This window comes from Bombus vosnesenskii, unplaced genomic scaffold, assembly GCF_011952255.1.
Source record: "Bombus vosnesenskii isolate JDL3184/JDL3185 unplaced genomic scaffold, Bvos_JDL3184-5_v1.1 scf7180000013294, whole genome shotgun sequence".
Taxonomy (NCBI): Eukaryota; Metazoa; Arthropoda; class Insecta; order Hymenoptera; family Apidae; genus Bombus; species Bombus vosnesenskii.
Window position 1 is genome coordinate 4039599 of NW_022882945.1, and position 20732 is coordinate 4060330.

Here is a 20732-nt window from a genome sequence, read left to right on the forward strand (position 1 = left end):
CTTCATGCCGGTTTTGATCACCATCCGCTTGCGTTATCCACAGACACCTTCGGCGAGTTGCTTATGAACTTTTCTTTCCTCCTTTGGATTCGACGAGCTTTCGACCTTGCAACTCAACCGATGAGACGAGCCCTGTAATCACCTCGCGATGCCGCCATCATCATAGAACCTGAGACATCGTGCCTTACGACAACAGACATATAGTGAGTAACGAAAGTATCCGAACGATGTGGTAGGATATAATTAATCATGTAAAAATGTTATAATGGATTGCAATTTGTTGAAATAAATTACACTTATACTGCGACATATACATTTATTAGATGTACGCGAAGTTAACGAAAAATTCGACAATATTTATTGCAATATTTATAGCTACTATAAAACATATTTACATACCATCGTATTTATTGTGGTATTCGCATACCAATTAATCAGCTACAAGTATGTTAAATTTCATACCACTTAGTGTCTAGTCTACAAATATTATTTTTAATATTATATAACATATTGGTAGTCTAGAAATATTTCGTATCTTTCGTAAATGCCTTTCATTGAAAGATAAAAGTATGTGTCAAAAATTCCAAAAGGTCCAATTTAAAAAAAAATAATCCAACGGTAATCGAGCTCATTCTGAAAACTCAATCTACATAACTTCTTCATGCGCGACCATTGTATCATGCACGCTACAGCGAACGCTATCATCGGGGAAAAGGTTAATGACGAGCAGCCATAGCGAGCAACGAAAGGTGAAGATGGCTCTCTCCTGGCCCCTCTACATTCTCATCTGCTTCTTTTTCCTCCAACGGATACCTACGGTCAGAAACGAACGATGACTTGCGTCTCGAACAGCGAAATAGAGGTGTTCAAGATGAGAGGGCGGCGCGCTGCGTTTATTTATCCTGCCTGCTTCGAGATTCGAATCCTCCTTCCTTTTCCACCCTCTTTTCTTCTTCTTTTCTTCCTCGTCCCTTCCCCGCTAACCTGAGGTTTATCCTTCGAGAGTTCCTCCTACTGGTCCTTGGTCAATTTCTCTTTCTCTCCTGTCTGTTCGGCGTCTTCATCTTCGACTGCACTTCACAGGATCGTTTTTTTGCTCGTTTCGTTCTTCTTTCGTCTCCTTTCTTTCTTTCTTTCGTCCACACGGAACACTCTTTGAAAAGACGAACCGCGACTAGTATTGTGTTCCATTGTTGCCTTTCGTTTTTGCTCTCGAGTGTAAACTTTGTCTTCTGTGAGCCGAGGAAGCAATGAGTTCGACTATTGTTGGACTATTTTAGGGAAATTATTTATTGATTTTTGTTTGTTTATTGTTTCAGGGAAATCGAAGTTTTTAGGATTTTTGAGCTAGCTGTATCGCTGTTATAAGTAGGAAATGTTTTTATTTCAAGGAAAGTTCAATTTTATACAGTTTCGGATTATTACGCTATTTTTTTACTACATGCTATGTTATAGCAATAAAAATTCTGTTATATATTAGGTACTAACAACTATTATATTATATTCTATTATAATTTTCTTCTGTACATTGTATATGCACATGTACATGCACATGTATATTATAGATGTTACTAAATAATACTATACAGGGTGGTTGGTAACTGGTGGTACAAGCGGAAAGGGGGTGATTCTACGCGAAAAAAGAAGTCGAAAATATAGAATAAAAATTTTTCGTTTGAGGCTTTGTTTTCGAGAAAATCGACTTTGAATTTTCGTTCGGTACGCGTGCGGTACGTTATAACGGATCTTACTGTAGATCGTTGTCTCGATGGAAAAATTAAAAAAAAAATTTTTTTTAAATTAAAAAGAAAAGAAATTTTTATTCTACATTTCCGACTTCTTTTTTCGCGTAGAATCACCCCCTTTCCGCTTGTACCACCAGTTACCAACCACCCTGTATAATAATTCTTACTAAATAAGTAGAACTAAATGAAACAAAAGTTTGGAACACTTTTTGTGTTTTGGACGAAACAGAAACTTTCCCATACATTTTTTTGTCTTTAATGTTCAAATACAACTTATCACCGTTGCAGTGTGATAAAGGAATAATATTTACTTACTTAAAGACCTCATTGTTTCTCTTCAAATCCTAATATGCCGCAAATTTACCAATGTACTTACTTCAACCATAACCATTATAGATATATTCTATGTATTTATTTACCAGATTTCTATCACTCCACCTTACAAATCTCTTCCTCCAAATAAGGTTTCCAATCGCAAAGGCAAACGTAGATATAACTTATCTCAAATCTCAAGCATTTAGAGTATTTTAGAGGGTTATGCAGAAAAGTTAGGAAATTAGTAAATCCGGATCAGACGCTTCTTTCCCTGTCACTGTGCTAGTAAAATGAGGTTTGTTTGTTGGGTTACCTCTTTTAGATTTTTCAGAACGATTTTATTGTTCCGGCAAAGCCGATTATGGGGCGGCTTTAATCTTAAAGGGCGCAGGACATTCTTCATTACGAAAAGGCTAGGTTCATCCTGCCAAATTTCTGGCAGGTACTACTGGCCTCGTGACCTCCCGATACTTGTTCGCATTACAAACATCTTAGCCACCGCCTACGGCGAATCGACAGGTGCTCCGCCGTTGTTACTCCAGATTTACGTTTAACGTCCTTAACCCTTAAAAATAGAGTAGAGGATAAGGTAGCGGTATTTCTGTCAGCTAAGCTTCTACGTCTTAAAACTCAACCATGAAATTCGCACAAAATAATCAAACTCATATATTACGAGTAAACTATGAATGTTTATGCAAATTCATATTTTTCTGAACACAATTGAAAGAAGTAGGACTTAGCGCGAATTCTTTTCACTTGTCAAATATTATAACAAGCATTTGTCTTTGGATATTCTCTACATTTTTGCATACTACGTGCATTCTATGATTTTTTTTACACCTTTAAATTTCCCATAGGTATCCGTTTTCTAATTATGAGACAATACTAGTCTAATATAGTAACGGAGGAACAAGGAAATATCCTGTACTTGTTTTAGATTCAACAAGAAAAATATGTCGCCTTGAATCGGCGAGAAAACCTGTCTGCTATTAGACGAGTGTCACGTTCACTTAATATCATCGCATTATTTTTCTAACAACAAATTTATTTTCCATAAAATTATAAGGATCCTTACTACTAAATAATCACCAGTCATCGAAGAATTCTCCAAAAGAGTAATCTGTATATGTAATAAATTATTAGCTTGTGTCTATGCGTTAATACCCAATGAACGAACTTTCATTTCTCATCGCAATCGAAAATTTAACTTCCACCTGAACCTTCCTAATTTCCATCTAACTTTCATTAATTCTTAGAAATATCGAAGGATGTAAAGGGAGCCTCCATCTATTAATTTTCATCCAACTTCCACTGGTTGTTCAAGAAAAATCGCCATAAAAGGAGCCTATCTACCATGTAGCAGACGAGTGTCACGTTCACCTGGTGTCATCGCATTATGCCTCGACTCGTACTCTGGTAACGGGCAGAGTAGGTGGAAGGGGGTTGCGTAGGTCGCATTAAAATCATAGATCGTTTGAAATTCGCCTTTTATCATTCACCACGGATTCGCGGCATGCGGCATTTGGAATACGATTCGGTTGGCGACAAGTCGAAAAAGGACGAGTCACCGATGCGGTGGAGCCGGTATCACTCCTCGCCGCAGTCGGTAAGGCCGTTCCGGCTCTCTCACCGGCAACAATAGGCCAATAGCGAGCCGATAATGAGCGACCATTGTCACGAAGCTGTACCCACACACTGGGATCGCTCACGACCCCTATGAGAGATCGAGCGTCATTACAGGTAATCGCGCAAATCACGCGCGAACCGCCCTATGTGCCACGATCCAGAAAATCGGCTGGCCCTCTGTAACCAGTTTCGCGTCTTTTCTTTCCAGAGTATCTCTTTTGTCCAATTTTATTCAACTCGTGTCTTGCCGCTGTACGTATCATAGCGCTATTTTCACTTGGCACTTTTTATTACATCGTTGCATCCCTTCAACTTGTAATCAGACGATGATACGTTTGTTTAACTTATTATAATTGAATTGATACGAACATCTATTTTATGATAGAAGATGAATATTTACTATTACGTAGAACTCTTTTTCTTATTACAAATGATGAGTTTATGATTCTAAATATGTATATATATAGGTGTATAGTGTTATTATACTGTTGAATTTTTTATTATTTTTGGTATTACGTAAAGATTGTTACATAATTATTTTATTATGAACGTCATTACGTATTGTCTACGTCATTCGAAATACATATATCGTGGTGCGGCGCTACATATTGAGGCGAAATTTTCATAGAAAACTCCTTCTTGATCAGTCGATACTTATAATCAGTATACTTATTTGATTTCATACAAGTGGAATTCTAGATACACATATCTTCATCTAATTCAAGAAATTCATATTTGCCCTTAAAGCTGCCTTAAGCTTTAAAGTGCCCTCTTGATGCGAAATTCGCGATAAAGATTTAGTTAAGATAGCGTCATTGTCGCTCAAGACGATTTCAACGAGAGCCTCTTCGGCGTTAACACGATATTTGGAGAAACGAGATTGATCCCTCGTATCATTCTTGTAACAAATGAACGATATCATTTAATCATTCCACGATCACTGCGTCTGATTTACCTTGTCCGTGATAGAATCCTGCGATACTCCATTACCAACACATGTGTCGTTTCTCCGCATATTTTCCGCATTTGCCGGCAGTTTTTCCGAGCTTTAATAATCCCTCTTCGGGATCCGGTCCGGCGTAATCCGACTGCTGTTCGGCTAATGAAATTAAAAAAAGGAGGAAGAAAAGCGAGCTGGTGGAAAAAAGAAGAGGCGGCCGATGGACCGACGAAAAAAACGTAGAGGAAAAAAAATGAAAGAGTCGACGCCGAGGGGATTTGCAGCGGCGTTGATTAAAACCGCGACGACGTATGGCTGCATTTGACGAACTGGCGAATTCGTGGTAGGTTGCTGCAAGTATAGCCGATAATACGCGCGTGGGCGTTCATTCGTGCCGTGCAATCTCTTTTTTTTCTCTCCTCCCTTTCCTGTTATTTCCTCCTTTTCCATTCTTTTCCATCTATTTTTATTTTCCAGTCGCTCGTTCCTCGTTGACCACAAAAGAAACGGAATGCCAAATTCCTGAGAGTAGAGCCATTATAATTGAACACGCATTATTCTTCATGCATAAAGGATATTTAATGTCGGGAAGCGTCATCTCCTACGGACCTACATATCTTCATTATAGGATCAATTAGAATTACTAATTAAACCGCCCTTTATCGACGTTCGTAGCACGATCACCGAGATTTTTTTATACACTAATTTTTATTATCCTACACGCACCTAACATTTCGTGTTATTCGTTTCGTTGGAACGAGAGGAATAATAAAATTGTGAAACACAAGACACGATATCAGTAATATAATTTTGGAACGATAATACGAAAGAAAGGGCAAAGAAACAACAAAGAAAGAAACAACACGTGTTCATGAATTGATGTACATAAAAAGATTAAAGCATAAAAAGGAAAGATGCACATACCAAATTATATAAGAATCATTCCTCTAACCAACCTTCCACGCTACTCCGCTGGAACAATTATACAAATATACAATTTTGAATTTTTCCACAACTATCTATAATACATGTCTCGCTTGGTGGAATTCTTGGTCCCCGATGACAGCGAAGAACGAAAAAAGGATTGAATGGCTCAACAACGATTTTCCGGAGCTTTTTTCGTTTCCCACTCGGCGTAGAGACGTAAATATGGCGGGCGAAGTTTCATCCCCCTTTGTGTCCCGGGGGCAGCAGCCCCGCCCAGCCTGCTATTCCACCCCTCGGCAAAAATAAAGGAACAAACGCCACGGCACGCAATCGTCGAAACATTTTTGACGCTGGCACTCGCGAGGGGATGCGACCAAGATGAACAGAGACACGCGAAACGTTCGAAGAATCAAACAGGCAACGAGAACAGAAGAAGGACGGCGAAGGGTGAGGAAAAACGTGGAGAAAAAGAGACGAGTAGTGATGGCCTCAAGTACGTTACATGTAGGTTTGAACATTGACGTTAACGCATTTTCACTGATGTTTCGACTCCAATGTCACTTTACGTCAAAGGGCGAATATTTTATCGTAAAATAGCAAAAAGAGCCCGTTAAGAAGTTTAGCAGAAGCTAAAGGCGTAAACCGTAACGACAAATTTGTTGATATCTGAAAACATGATATAACAAATTTGTTGATATCAAGTACTTCGGTACTTGGGATATTCTAATATTTCGACGAGCGATATTTTAAAAGTTGCGAAAAGTATTATAAATTTTCTTCGTACTGAATATAAGCGACTCACAGTACATTTCTTTTAAAGCAGAAAAAGGTGCAGGGGAGATGAGCAAAGGAGACTGCGCAAAGTGTGAAATGTAAATAGTAGTTCATGAGATAGTTGAAGGTAGTTTTAAGGAACAAACGTGCTTTATAACAAAACCAGTGACAGCTCTAGAGCTAAGATAATTCTCAAAGAAACATATAATAGCAACCTATGTAACCAAAGTAAACTTCTGAGCTAATAAACTGAAACGAATAAACTACCATTGCAGTAAGTTTCTTCTTTCTTAATATAATTATGATATAATATACAATAATCCTAATGAAGTACAATTTTAAAAAGTAACATTCTAACTTTATGAGGTGAACTTTTGTTATTTGATTTGACTCAGATTCGTAAGTACGGTATTGAACTTGAGCCCATCGCTAAAGACGAGGCAAATGACGGTGAAAAAAGACGAGGATAAAGAGAGAAAGACACACGATGGGATCGGTAAAACGTGGAGAAAGCCGATGTAGGATGGAGGTGGAGGCACACGAGGTGGAGGGTGTTCGAACGAACGCAATTTGCATGATTTTGCATGTTTTAGCGCGTCCTGGCTGCGCCCATCGGGTTTCAGCTTTCTGCCTACGTTTTCCGCTTGCTTTTCTGGCTGCAGCCAGCCCCGACGCAGGGGGGTGGCGCGAAGGGGTTGCGAGCTGGAAGGTTACAGGCCAGCCGGAGAGATGGGAAATTATTTTTCTTGGTTTTTCTCGGCGAGCGGCCTGGTCGAAACAGCGGAATATTAATCGGAAGACAGGAAGGAAGGGACCGCTGTTGCCATTTTAAAAGAACCATCACCTCCCCCATCCTCGGCTCTTCAGAGGAATTATCGGGAAAAACTTGCAATCGCAAGATGTGAAAGGGTAAAGACCAATTACAGGAAGATGGACGTTGCTTACGAGAATTTGTTAATTTTTGCGTGATTTGATTTTGTTAAGGCTTGCGCATCATTTAGAAGAAAGCGTTCTTTTGGAGTATGGAAAATTGGAATTGAAAAATAGACATATTTATCGCGTAGAAATTGTGGAAACATTAAATTTTTCGGGTGTGCTATCTTTTTGTCGCTTAATGCATCAGTCGTCTCTTGAGAAAACGATTGAAACCCGACTCGGTTTCTAAATCACCTTCGAAACAACGAAAATCGTGAGTCGAGTGTTTACGACGTTTACACAGAGATTTCTCTGTGAGGTTCGAATCGGAACGGGTCCAGAAGGAAGAAGCGGATGGCCGAGGATGAAGTACCGTTTCGAAACCGAGCACAAAACCATCCGACTCATCGCGCGAAATTACCCAGTCGAGTGGGTTCCATCTCTTGGAATTAGTTGAAATTTTCTTTTCGTTCCATTGTACCTGGTCCCCGATCTGACACTGATATAAGCCCGCTTTTCAAACGTTCACAATGGAGATACGAGGCTAGAAATACCAACCTGGCCGTCTCTCTGTAAATCTCTTGTCTTGTGCTTGTGTTTCGTTTCGAATAAAAATAACAGCGGAACAATATTGTCGGTGATTCGACGTTTATTGAACGTTCGATGTCTGGATCGGTTTTCAACGTGAGTCCCTCGATCGAGCGTTGCTATCATTTACGACATATAATTATGATATTATCCGGCTCTTTTAATTTCGATCTTAAGCCGAATGCCACCAATCTACTCGTCTGTTATTAGCTTCGGAATTATAGAAGCTGAATTATCCTTCCATCTCTGAGAGAACGGTGTTTGTGGTTTGACGATATTTGATGCTACTTCGAGGTGCGACAAATCGCTCTGCTTTTATTTTATAGGAAGTTTGGATTCTAAGATTTAAGATTGATCGAAGTTCTACACGTTATTCGAAATAATTTTCATCATAGGATTCTATCGGTATATCGGGAATGAATTTTTTTATAGGTAGAGAAATGTACACGTTTTAAACCATAAATAATGTTTAAGTATTGATTATATTTATTATAACGCACTTCATGTTTTTCCACAATTGAAACCTTTGATTTTCCCTTAAAATCATTTTAACGCGTGTTTTTCAGTTTATCCTTTTTACTCTTAACGAAAACTTGTCAATACCTCTTTTTACAAAGAGGTAGGCTATCTCGACAGATATTTACTCTCGACCGCATTCCTGAATTGACTTTCGGCTTACATCAACACTTTAATCTTTCGGTCTTTACATAGATCAAACTCATCGGTATAGTCAGTAGTATTTTAAAAGTTCTTACGCGAAGGGAAACGATATCAATAGGTGCTAAGATGTTCCACGATGGCCAGTTGTCGTGATTCGCAACAATGGCGCCGATATTGTCAGACATGGAGCAACTTTCACGATGTTTATTTAACTAACAAACCACGATGCACGTATCAACCTCACGAGCTACCGACGTCATTCTTTGTCGATGATATCGCATGCATTTATAGTCACAAAAGTCTTGTGTATAGACTTTGTGTCTGTCTGTATGTACATGCGTGAATCAAAATGTTAACAATGCTGCATGCTGTTCATAGAGACGGAGACATCGAATTCTTCTTTATATAGAGAGGAATGAATTTTATCTACGCGCATGATCGAGAAATGAAGCAATCGTTGAAGAGCATGCAGCTCTTAAAATAGTTTTGCCTTGTCTAAAATTATTGATCGACATTAATTACACATTATTGCTACGTATCTTAAAACGCAGTAAAATCTTATCAACTCAACAAACGTTCATCCTGTGTTTTCCTTTTTTTCTTATTCCAGCTACAGATTTCATGATTTCTGCAAGGTATTCATTGTCGTCGTTTTTCAATAATTCTTTTCACGCAGCCAAGCTATAGAATTAGTTTTAAAGATCGTGCAGGATCTCCCTAGAGGTCCTTACAGTTGGTTAGTTCCGCCAACGTCGATCCTTCTTAACACCGCGACAAAAAGCCGAATTTAATCTTTTTGCTTCCGCTTTTCAAGATTTCACGACCGGCCACGCAAAACTGTACAGCTATGGTACATTATGGAACATTTTATAACGGAGTTGCTCACTCACATTCTACGAGTTTATTATTCGACTGTACTTTCACGAATAAAATCCCCCTACGATTAAACAAATAGTTGAATCTTTTAATGAGTTTTAATGACTATTTTTTCTATATGTATGTGCCTTATTTCTTTAAGAAAGATGGGAATGCATTATTTTTGTCGATCCTTAATTTTATCATTGAAGAGGTGGAACAAATACAACTTGCAACATAAATATATTACGCGCAAGATTATGTTTCTTTGCAAATGTATATTTCATATCAAATATAATAATATAAGGAAGATGTATAATTATAATTAAGGAAATAAAAAGGATATACAATTTTAATCTCGCCAAACATCGAAATTACAAATCAAACATAAAACAACCAAGGAAACTATACCATAAATCCACCACGTAACACAAACCAATACAGATAAAATAAAAAACGCGTTTTAACCACTCCAGTTCACAACAAAACCGGCTATCTTTGCCCAGTGGACAAGCAAAGACCGCTGATAATGTTTCTTTATACATATAGCCGTGGAGCAACTCACAAAGTCTGAAGTGTGGACACTCCATTACGCGGCGGTAGCAGCGACGAAAACGACAAACGGGCCATTTCGACCCAGCTTGTGTGCTAACGCGCTCACACACTGCCGCATCTTCAGATATACTGGGTCAGAGACGAAATCTAGTGGCATAGCCTTTTATGTAGTTGCGATAATTAAGAAGTTTTCTATCAATAAATCTCGATATATTAAAAATAAATCGAAGGATATAAGATTAATTATTTCATTATTATTGAATACAAGGAGATCATTAATTGAAAATTATTATTAAATACAATAAAATACAGAGTGTCTTGGTAATCATGGGGTAATCGAGAAAGACATAATTCTACGTGAAAAGATAGTCTTTCAGTTTAATGAAAAAGACGTGTAAGAGTTGAAAAGTAGAGTGGAGTAGCCATATTTTAGTAGCAGCGAATGTGTTAACCCATTCCGAGAAAGTTCAACAGAAGAAGCCAAAAGCATTACACAAGTTTGTGTGCGTGTACTTGGTATACACGGTGAGCTGCTGGATCGTTTACAAAAACTTGGACGTTCGTCCACTTGACGAGTTTCGGAGATTCTCCAGGGATCTGAGGGGAGTTTAAAGGAAATCTTCGAGGCTGACTACCGAATTTGTGTCAACTAATTAACATACCTTCGCGGGTTATTGTTCAAGGTTGTGTAAATTATTAACTGAAATTTACTTACTATGGTGAACGTATAAATAAAGAAATACTTATTCGATTAAATTAAGGTAGAGTTGTATTATTAAGCATGATAGATTCCATATTTAATATCATAAAACTTTATACACTTAGATATTGAAATCTATTAAATTTACTTTATTAATGAATAATTTTAATTACACAATTTGTTAATATTTAAAAGTTATAAACCTATAAATCTTGAGTAGACGATTTCGTACAGGTTTCCCTTACTTACCTACGTTCACTACGAAAAGTATTGGTACATATGCTTATTTTTCAATGGAGCGTTTTCTTTATTCCGTGTATTTCATTTTCATAGTAGATATCGAATTTTCATAATCACAAAAAAGTATTGCTAAATTAAGTGCGTGAAATTTAATATACTCACTCCTAATTAATTAGTAAGTAAATTCTATAATAAATATAATAGTATGCCAATATCTTCTACAGTCAATGTACACTCTGTACAATCTTCAATATATCGACAAACGCTTCGACATCCCTTAAAGTTCACGATTTACCATTCTTTTCCTCTCCACCGATCAATCCTCCTGTTACCGTCAAATGTCACTTGTCACATCCTAACGAAGCAACGATTCGCACCTGCTGCAGATGCACAGATAATCCTTTCTATTTCTCAAGTTGACATTTACCGCTGTCCCAACCAACGCTACATGTAGGTAATTAATATTAACGTCTTAATAACAATATTAACGTCGGAACGTCTTAAAATACCCGTGGCGCGTGCCTCTCGATTAAACAAGAGAAGAAAAAGAGACAAAGGAAAGAAAGAAAAAATCTAATGAGCTTATTCAACGTCACCAGTCCTGTAATTACCCGCAGGCTGGCATGTACGACGAAATAGTAACCCTGTCTAGCGATTAGCAGCCCCTCGGTCATTACCAAGTTAGCCTAAATAGGGTATAGTGTTTAGGGAGTCTACGTGGACCCAATGCTAATCGCTGCCACTGTGTAAGGACATACGAGCACACGAGGACGTTTTCGAAGGGTGGCCTGTCGCCGGTTTCGCTATTGTTTCGGGGAAACACGTTCAAGCATAGAGTGAAATAAAGGATACGTTGAATACGAGCCGTGCTTGCCAGTTACGATCTGTATAGGGTTCAGTTTTGGCTTTGGGTTGAGATAATTTGACCGATCTGATGTTTAGAATGGCGTGATGGCAGAATATTTGATATCGTTGGAGACGAATTATTATTACAGTATTTTAACTTAGATTAAGAGAATGGCACGAAGGAAGAAATAGCGATAAGTAGATAGCAGATTTTTACAGAAATTCATATTCTTGTAGATACAATGAAGGACGTATAACTCGGAAGAAGGAAGGAAGATGAAAATTCGTTTTACCTATTAAAAAGTATAACAAGTGAACGCTATACTTTGGACATCTTATTACATTTTTATGCATTTTCTGCAATTTTTGCGTCTTTAAATTTTACATAAATGCATAAGAATCCGCAGTCTACTTATACAACAGGCGTATAATATATTCGCGAAAGGTTTTCAAAAGAGTTGAAATACATTCGTAAGTCACTGTACCGTCGCAGGTTACCAGTTGGAGCAACGTCGTCGACGATGGCACGCTGTGATCGCTGTATACCCTTAGAAATTCCGTTCACGTGCAAGATGGCGGCTGTAGTTTGCTCCCGACATGCACCGCCCCTGACTCTGTCTCTCGTTTCATCCCTCATCCTCTCCTTCTTTCACCATCCCTTTCCTATATTCTATCGTCCTTCTTCTTCCCTTCGACGGCCTTGCCCTTTGGAATGACGAGACGACGCGTTTTGTCGCGACGCCTGTGTCGGTTAAGCGTCCCAACAGTTTGTGACGACATGCCCATTACACCGGGTCGTGCTTTTCGCAAAACGGCTCAGGCAGAAAGTACGTAGCACGATGGAATACCCTTGGTGCTTCCCACCACCACCATCAGACAGACCTATTTGCCGGTCTTTGGAAAATAAACGCTCGCGGATACGCCCCTGAATACTAATTTCTTACCCCCGTAGAATCAGCCACGATTACCAGACTAGAACTCACGGTATACACTGCGTTTCGTAACTATGACATTAACGAAAAACTTTCAATTTTTATAAATTTCCTTATATATTTTCATGTACGAAACACCGATTACGTGGTCAGAAAACAGCGGATGTTCATGAATTTGTAAGAAACTCAAGGGCGCCAAAATGCATAAAATGCGCATAATATGCAAAAATATACAAAGTATCCAAAGTAGAGTACTTGTCGTAATATTTAGTAAGCGAACTGAATTTTTGCTTGGATTCCACTTCTTTAATCGAGTTTATGAAAATACGAATTTACAGAAACAACCGTAGTCTAGTGGTAAGAAAAGAAACAAACCATCTTTGAAATTGTATTAAGAAACAACTGACACAATAAAATTGACTCTTTAAAAAGTAAATGTAAAAAACTGGGTAATTATCAAAGTTTGTGAGGTTTGTTTTATTGTTTAGAAAGCCCTTTATCTAAACTTGATGACGAAATTTATTCCATAATGGAAACTGTCATTAAAAAGCAACATACATATTTGTAACACATTTAAGATAACCAAGATTTACATCGAGACAAGTAACAAAATTGACGAAAATTTAATCGGATTTTTATAATTTTAGTCAAATAAAAATGTATTATTTAAATCTTGGAAATTCTATAATTATGTGCTGTAATTGCTATTGAAATAGGTATACCTCATCGACTATAGTCTAACGTTACATTCACCTGTCTAAGATTCTCCCTGTGATTTTTCTAAATACACAAGCCACGTAATTAAGACACAGATACCTATAGAGCAAAAAACTACAGAGATTATCAGATGCATAATTACATCGTGTCAGATTAATGGTAATCATTCAGAAGATTCCTAGTATCGTGGAACACACTGCTCTCCAGCGGCAGTGCAATGACATCTGGATTGATCAATTATTCCTCGTGTAACAGCCACGCAATCAGCATCGATCAAGAAATGCCACACGGGAAATCCGATCTAAGCGAATTGTGTCATATTTGATAATATTTATATATCTTCTCTTTACAGAAGCGTGCTAAATATGTAACTATGATTTATTTTCATAACGGTCGCTGTACAAGTATTGAAAGTCTTCGCGGAAAACGTTAGAACGTTTGCGTTGGAAATGTTATTTGATTCGTGCGTCCATTGGACATTCTCTGGAGAACTTGATCTCTTCGACAAACTGTGAATACAAAAAAATGAATACTGTTCTTATTTATTTTGTAACGCTCACTGTGTTTCATTTATAACACGCATGATATATTCATAGAAGGGGTTTCTACACGTACTTTCACGAGTCCGCGTATGACTTTGAAAGAGCTGACTCTCAAAGTTCAACCTCCTTCGACTTGGAATTTTTCGCAACGCGAAGTTTTTGATCTTCGACGAACATAAGTTTAATAACCTAAGGGCGGCTAGTTTTGTCAGGTTACCCTAAACGAAACTCGATAGTCCGATTCAGAGTCGAGGTGCCGATCATGTCCCTTGGGAAGATGGTTGCCAGGCCTTCGGGCAAAATTTTACCCTCTGCTCTCCCGGGACAAGTCGAACAACGAGCATTTAGCTAGCTAATACGCGTATTACAGCAGCATTGCTACTTTATGTCCTCGACCATTCTTTGAACCTGTACGATTTCGCCTCTGCATGGAATGAACTCTTTCAGAAATTTCTCTCTTTTAAAACAAATCTGAGACTATGAAAATGAAACGTATAGAGTCTAATGAAAACAAAAATGCTTCGCTCGAAAGTAAGGATGTGCGACAATATTTTTTATATTCACTATATAGCTTCGCGTAATTGTGGAGCGTTTTCGGTACACAAGGCAGGAAGCAAGAAGAAGTCGCAGGTAAGGGAAGCGAGAAGAGAAGAGAGGCAAGAGTCGCGGATGGGTTTTCAAGAAACGTGGTCGATGTTTGCCGCGGTCAAAGTGGTCTCGAGTGGCGTCCATTAGCCGGCCACGCGGTTACGTTCGACCTCTCGATCCCGGTGAGCGCGTGGAAAAGTACACGCTCGAGGAGCAAAGAAAGCCGTGCGTGTGTAAAGAAATACCGTGGAAGACACCTCGATTGCATGGCTACCGGGAGCCGCATGGCAAACATACGGCAAAAGCAACTGCTGCCTGTGTGTGCATATAATATCTCGTACAAGTGGCGTTCTCATCTTTTGCTCGCTTTTTGAAACGTCTCGAGTAACCAGTATGCCGGTTCTAGCTTATATATGAGTATGACGAGATGAAGCTTTTGAACCCTTTCATCGATTGCAAGATCGATTTCTCGGGTTTGAGTTCGTCCGCGAGGTTAATTGTTTTGTAGTTCCATTGCATCGAGTGCATCGATGGATGGATAAATGGATACGTAAAGACTCGCCACGACTAAACTGCAGATGTTTATGCATTTGCGGTGATCATGCATTGTGCATTTACGAATCTCGAAGATATAGAAATGAACAGAATTGTACATGATATGCAAGAATATATAAATATATAAAATATTGTGCAATCCGTTATAATATATATTCATACCAAGAGTTAGAAAAATATCACTACGCAGTTTCCATTTTTTTAGTTGCATTCGTAAAAATATGGAATTGCATAAAGGCCCGCAGTCTAGCTATGATCGTCGTACATCATCCTCTTTCTCGAATGTCCAATAGAGCGCAACGGCAGGGCACGTAAGCGTCTTAATACACTGGGGTGTTTACGCGAATTCGAAATTCAGGCTGCATAGAGGCGTCGTCCGGGACAATCGGGCTGCGGCGTGTTGCCCTCTCGAGACGCTTTCCATGGGCCACTTTGAATCTAACCAGGCAGCTTCACGCACGGCCGAATGTCATTATGTCGCAGGAGACAATCCCTGCCGGTAGCCCTCGAAGCGTGGAGGCCTTTCCATGTCGAATTTGTTTCCGATTTATTCGGCCGGCCGACGGGAAGAGAGTTCTCGAGGAAGAGCAGCCGTGGTCCTGATCATGCGCTCGGTTACACCCTTAAGTACGGTGGCCAATCGAGTGTCCTTTAATACCTCACGAGTGCCCACTTCCCGTTCCCTGCCATCGTCCAGGAAAATTCGAATCGTTCCTTCTGTATATAGGACTCTTTAGTGTTCTAAATTAGGTTTTAATGATGCTAAGTAATGATTTTAAGTGGTTTTGTATAACGATCTTATGATAATATTTGATTACATATTATAGAATTTCATACTAGGCGATAATATGTAATAAATAACATAAAATTGTATACAGTAGAACGTCGTTTATATTTATAACGCATTTCGTTTATATGAAAGACAAAGTACAATGCCTATAGTAACTCCATAAACCACTAACAATAAGCGTTAACACCTAATTGATACTATTAGTGGAAATTAACCTACGATAAATTTAAAGTCTTATGAAATATGATGAAAATGTAATTATATTGCTATTGTATTAGATATTTAATCATTATGTAATAGAAAAAAAATGAAAAGGTTCATTCGGAGAGTGTGAAACAAGATGATAGAAAAGTTTCGGTGTGTTTTAGGATATATTTACAAGTTTTGGCTGCTTTGTTACACGGTTACGCGAACATACACGCGTAATAAACTCTATTTTCATAAGCCGTTGCTATACCGAGGCTAGCCATAATTTCATAACAATAGTTCCATGCTAAATTTCCTCCACATGGGGAAAATCGCGTTCAGCAATGTCGCTGCGCGAAACTGCGTGCATTATCTTACAGTCACCAATTTCATCAGCCGCATAATTCGCCTGTGAAACGTTATTGCACTACACTCGTCACGAAGAAGTAACAAATGCTCTGCATTTCTGTTTTAAATTGCATTCCATTTCGAAGTACGTCGTCAAATAAGAACGAACATTCCGGTTTTCAAATAATTTCAATAATTTCCAGTTAACTCCAGCCTGATAAAAGTTGCAGATAAAATATTTCGTTAAAACACATTTCAAGGTCACAGACATCCCGCAACTAACATAATTATCATTTATCAATTCCAAATATTCCACGTGCAATCGCTTCATACGCTATATATCATAAAACATAAGTCTCCTTTTCGAGTTTCACGATGTTATACAACAAAACCTAATAACATTTTCAATCCTCATTATTGGTCGCTAATAACCGCATATGTACAGTTCACGCGACATTGAAACGTAGAAAGAAAAAATACACCAAATTTTTCCGATACAAAAAACACCATAGCTTACATATACACGTACGTGTAACACTTGATCGAATGGAAAAATGGAAAGTTGCGACCGCTTTAGAGGGTGCATTAACGCGACGATAATAGGCGGTGCAAAGGTTTCCTGAATTTGAAAACCGGGCTGCGTGCGGACTACCCCCGTGCATCCTGTGTTAAAAGTTCTACACAGGATACACGGCAACGCATCGTCGTGTCGACAAATGCGCGTTTCGAATTGAACGCAGCTATTGATTGATTCGCGCGATCCAACGCCGGCTACAGATAAATAAACGGCGTCGATACCGCGGCTCGCTTCGTACTCCCAGCACAGAAAATAGCCGAATTCTCGCAAAACACGACGCCGTTTCATAATGCGAATGTCGCTGGAAAATATTTGCTAACAGCGGCTTGGTGTATAGCAGTGTCTGCCCGCGTTCAGATTTCCCAGAATTTCCACGATTCCATTCGGCCAGATCAAACCAGTTAATTTCGTTATAGTTTCATCGATTTTGAATGCCCCAAATGATTCTGTTGTTTTATTTGTTTCATATTTTATTTTATTTTACTCTTTTCCGTGTTTTCGGTATATAGTAAGATGCGAAGCTGAACGTGGCATTTAAATGGAACTTTTATAGAAATAAAATAACGATTTTCGAATCGTTTTACTTTTGTAGGAATGTCGCATCAAAATACCACATGATAAAGTGCGAAACTTATACGAAAATAAAGCATGAAATGTATGTTTCTTTAAACACAAGTCTAGCCTGAAAAGTACAAAATTTGATTCGTTACTAGAGCTAACTTTCACGATCAACTATAATATAAATCGTATATTGTTCCTCCTCTTTCGACGCAAATCTAACAAAACAGATTTTCGCTTAGTCCGGCAATCTGAAATAAACGAAAATCGCGATGAAATCCACGGGGTGAAATTATTTCGAGACGAACGAGCGATAATAAAGTAGTTTGCAACAGTGCTGGGTAGGTTCCTTGAAATGTTTTTCAAGCCATTGTCGCGACGTTTGGTGTATTTGTATCTCGCGACGAAGAAATATTCTGCGGATGCAGCTGTTGTCGCCGCGGGGTTCTCGACTTTCGCTGGCAATTCTGTCGGAAGTCCGGAACGATTCAATTGTTCGGAGGTATCGAGGCAACGAAAATCATTCTGGAGGAAAAATAATTGCGCGAGATGGGAACGTTAATGCCCGTAAGCGACAAAAGCAGTCACGGCACGCGTGAACACCACAGTTCAACGCGTCCAATTAACAATATTGTGATTTGATGGCAACGTTCAGTGCAAACGTGAGAGATTATGTAACAGTAACAGTCGCTGAATACTCCCTGTGACTTCTTTTCATATGCAACTTCAAACTCGAGTTTTGTATATTGCATCAATTTAAAATTCTTATTGCAATACACTGTGTTGAGAAAGAAAGAGCAAAGTCTCATTCGAAATATATTAAAAAATGAAGTAATATCGCTTCCAAAGCTTATGTTTGCTATTGTAGAAAGAACGAAACACAAGATATTAAGAATTTTACTTTTCGCAATATCCGTGTTCACAGTGCCGATTAGTATTTCGAACGTAATCCAAAATCCTTCAATAATAAACTAATTATGAAACACCCAATAACAGAATAATTAATAAAATAATCTTCCCAAAACCTTCAACATCCACCGTTGTCTAACCGGAAGTAACTTTTCATCTCTCCAAAAACTCACACCTCACTTTCAAGAACCCACATCCGACCAGAAAATACCAAATGTTTAACCGCCACCCTCTTTCCGCTGTATTCTTCCATCTCGCCCTAGCCATTTACCTTCTCACCGCTCAATTTTCGTTTCATCATTCATCATTAAAAATACGATTCTTTTGTAAAACGTTCGGCGTGTCGCCTCTCGTGCACCGGAAACGCGCAAATAGCCAGATAAACATCTTCGCTCTCGATTCCTGAATCACGATCTATTTGTCAATTGCCGAGTGGGTCGATCCTAAAAATACATTGCAGGACAGCCAATTTTGACAATGGCGGCTATAAATGGATTATTAGGCGTTGGAATCGCGCAACACCTGACACGAAGGGAAGACCAGACCGAGTTCACGCCATAGCATTCCAAAGGCTTTTGGTTCGTGCAGCCAACCGCCAGGGAGTTCCCATTTTACGCGTCCTGTTCGCCGCTCGAAGGATCGACTAATATTTTACCTGCGTGCCGCGGGACAAAAGTGTTGACCGAGGCCCTTCGCATTCATTCGGTCGTGTCTCATGGGAAAGTGGCTCGCGATATTTCGTAATGAGTAGACTGCGGATTTTTATACGTTTATGGAAAATTGGAAAGCATAAAGGTGCACAGAATATATATAAATAATAGGATAAAATATAGAAAATATGCAAGATATAGTATTTTCTATAATATTTAGGAGATGACAATTTTCTTAATTATACTGATAAGGATATGAATTCGCATAAATATTCACAGTCTATTAAGGAGCAACAATTAATCAGTTGGTTTTCTTTTTTTACATAGAAATTGAACCGTAATCACGTATGCAAGCCAAAAAGTTAAGAAAACGAAAAGTGAGGCCGGTCAGTTTAGTTACTGAAAGGCTCATATAACCTTTGCTACAAATTTCTCTTAAGGGAACCTCCATCTATGACAGTTAATTAATGGGTAACCAATTTTCCCACCCCCAATTAACGCAATCAAAAAGCCTCATAATCGACAAGCAACACGATCAAACCAACTACGTACTTCGATTAATTCAAAGGCTACTCCATAATGATAACACAATACCGCCTCTTCCGACAAGGGAAGCGGAAAGCATCCTTGGCGTCAGTGGTCCGATGCATAGGCGATCCTAATCCACGCAGCCGCAAATCCATTTGCAGAGTAACAACTATCGAGGTAACAAGATCACCGGCCGATTCTGCTCTACTGTACCTTCATCATCTATGATCGAACTCTGTCTGCATACATACCTGCGTATATGTGTAGATATCTGTGTACATAGGTCTATGTGTATACAACGTGCTACCAAAATCATAGTTGCGAAAACGATGACTCCCTGTGTAGAAATAAATCGAAAAGTGTAACGTTTCTTCGTACCACCTTTTTCAAAGCAACAAATTCTTAAAGTTCAATGATTCTAAAATTCCGAGAAAAATTGCTTAACCTGACCCGAATATTCTTCTCCGATTCAAATACCTAACCCTGTCTTATCCTTCCAAACAAATTTTCAAATTCCATTTTCTCCAGAACGGAGCGTCCTCTAAAGAAATCTTATTCTAAATTTCTTACTTTTTCTTACGTTAAGATTCACGCATCAAGCCCAGTTGCAGCCCGATTTTGGAATCACTCAATACGTATTTGTGCGCGCGCGTATATGCATATGTATACAGGTGTGCGTGTATTCTACTCCGTGTGCATACGTGTACCACGGTGCATCCGGTGTGTATGACACGGGTCGCATCGTAGCCAGTTTCACTACATGCATACGCTCTAGCTCCGGCTGCATCATCGGTTATGTGCATGTATATGCATGACGCGTTGCAAGCGTGTAGCAAACAACGCGAACGGACGCGGTCGATCCGGCAATCTGATCTAAATACGTCCGGCGACGATACGCATCGCGAACCTACGCTGATTTCCATCCGATTTTCCTACTTTTTATCTCATACTCGCGATCTTTCTATCGATTTTTAAAAGTTTGAGCTGTTGGCTGAAAGACGTGAAAATGGAGCAGGTTTGACAGTTGTCTTCCTGTTTGTCGAGGAATCGCGGAAGCGCGGCATGAGAAGAATTTGTGGAAGTTCCTGAATTTTTGCGGTTAGGTATTATCGATGGTGGGATTGTATAAAGTGAGAATTTGAATTCATAAATACATATTGGAATAT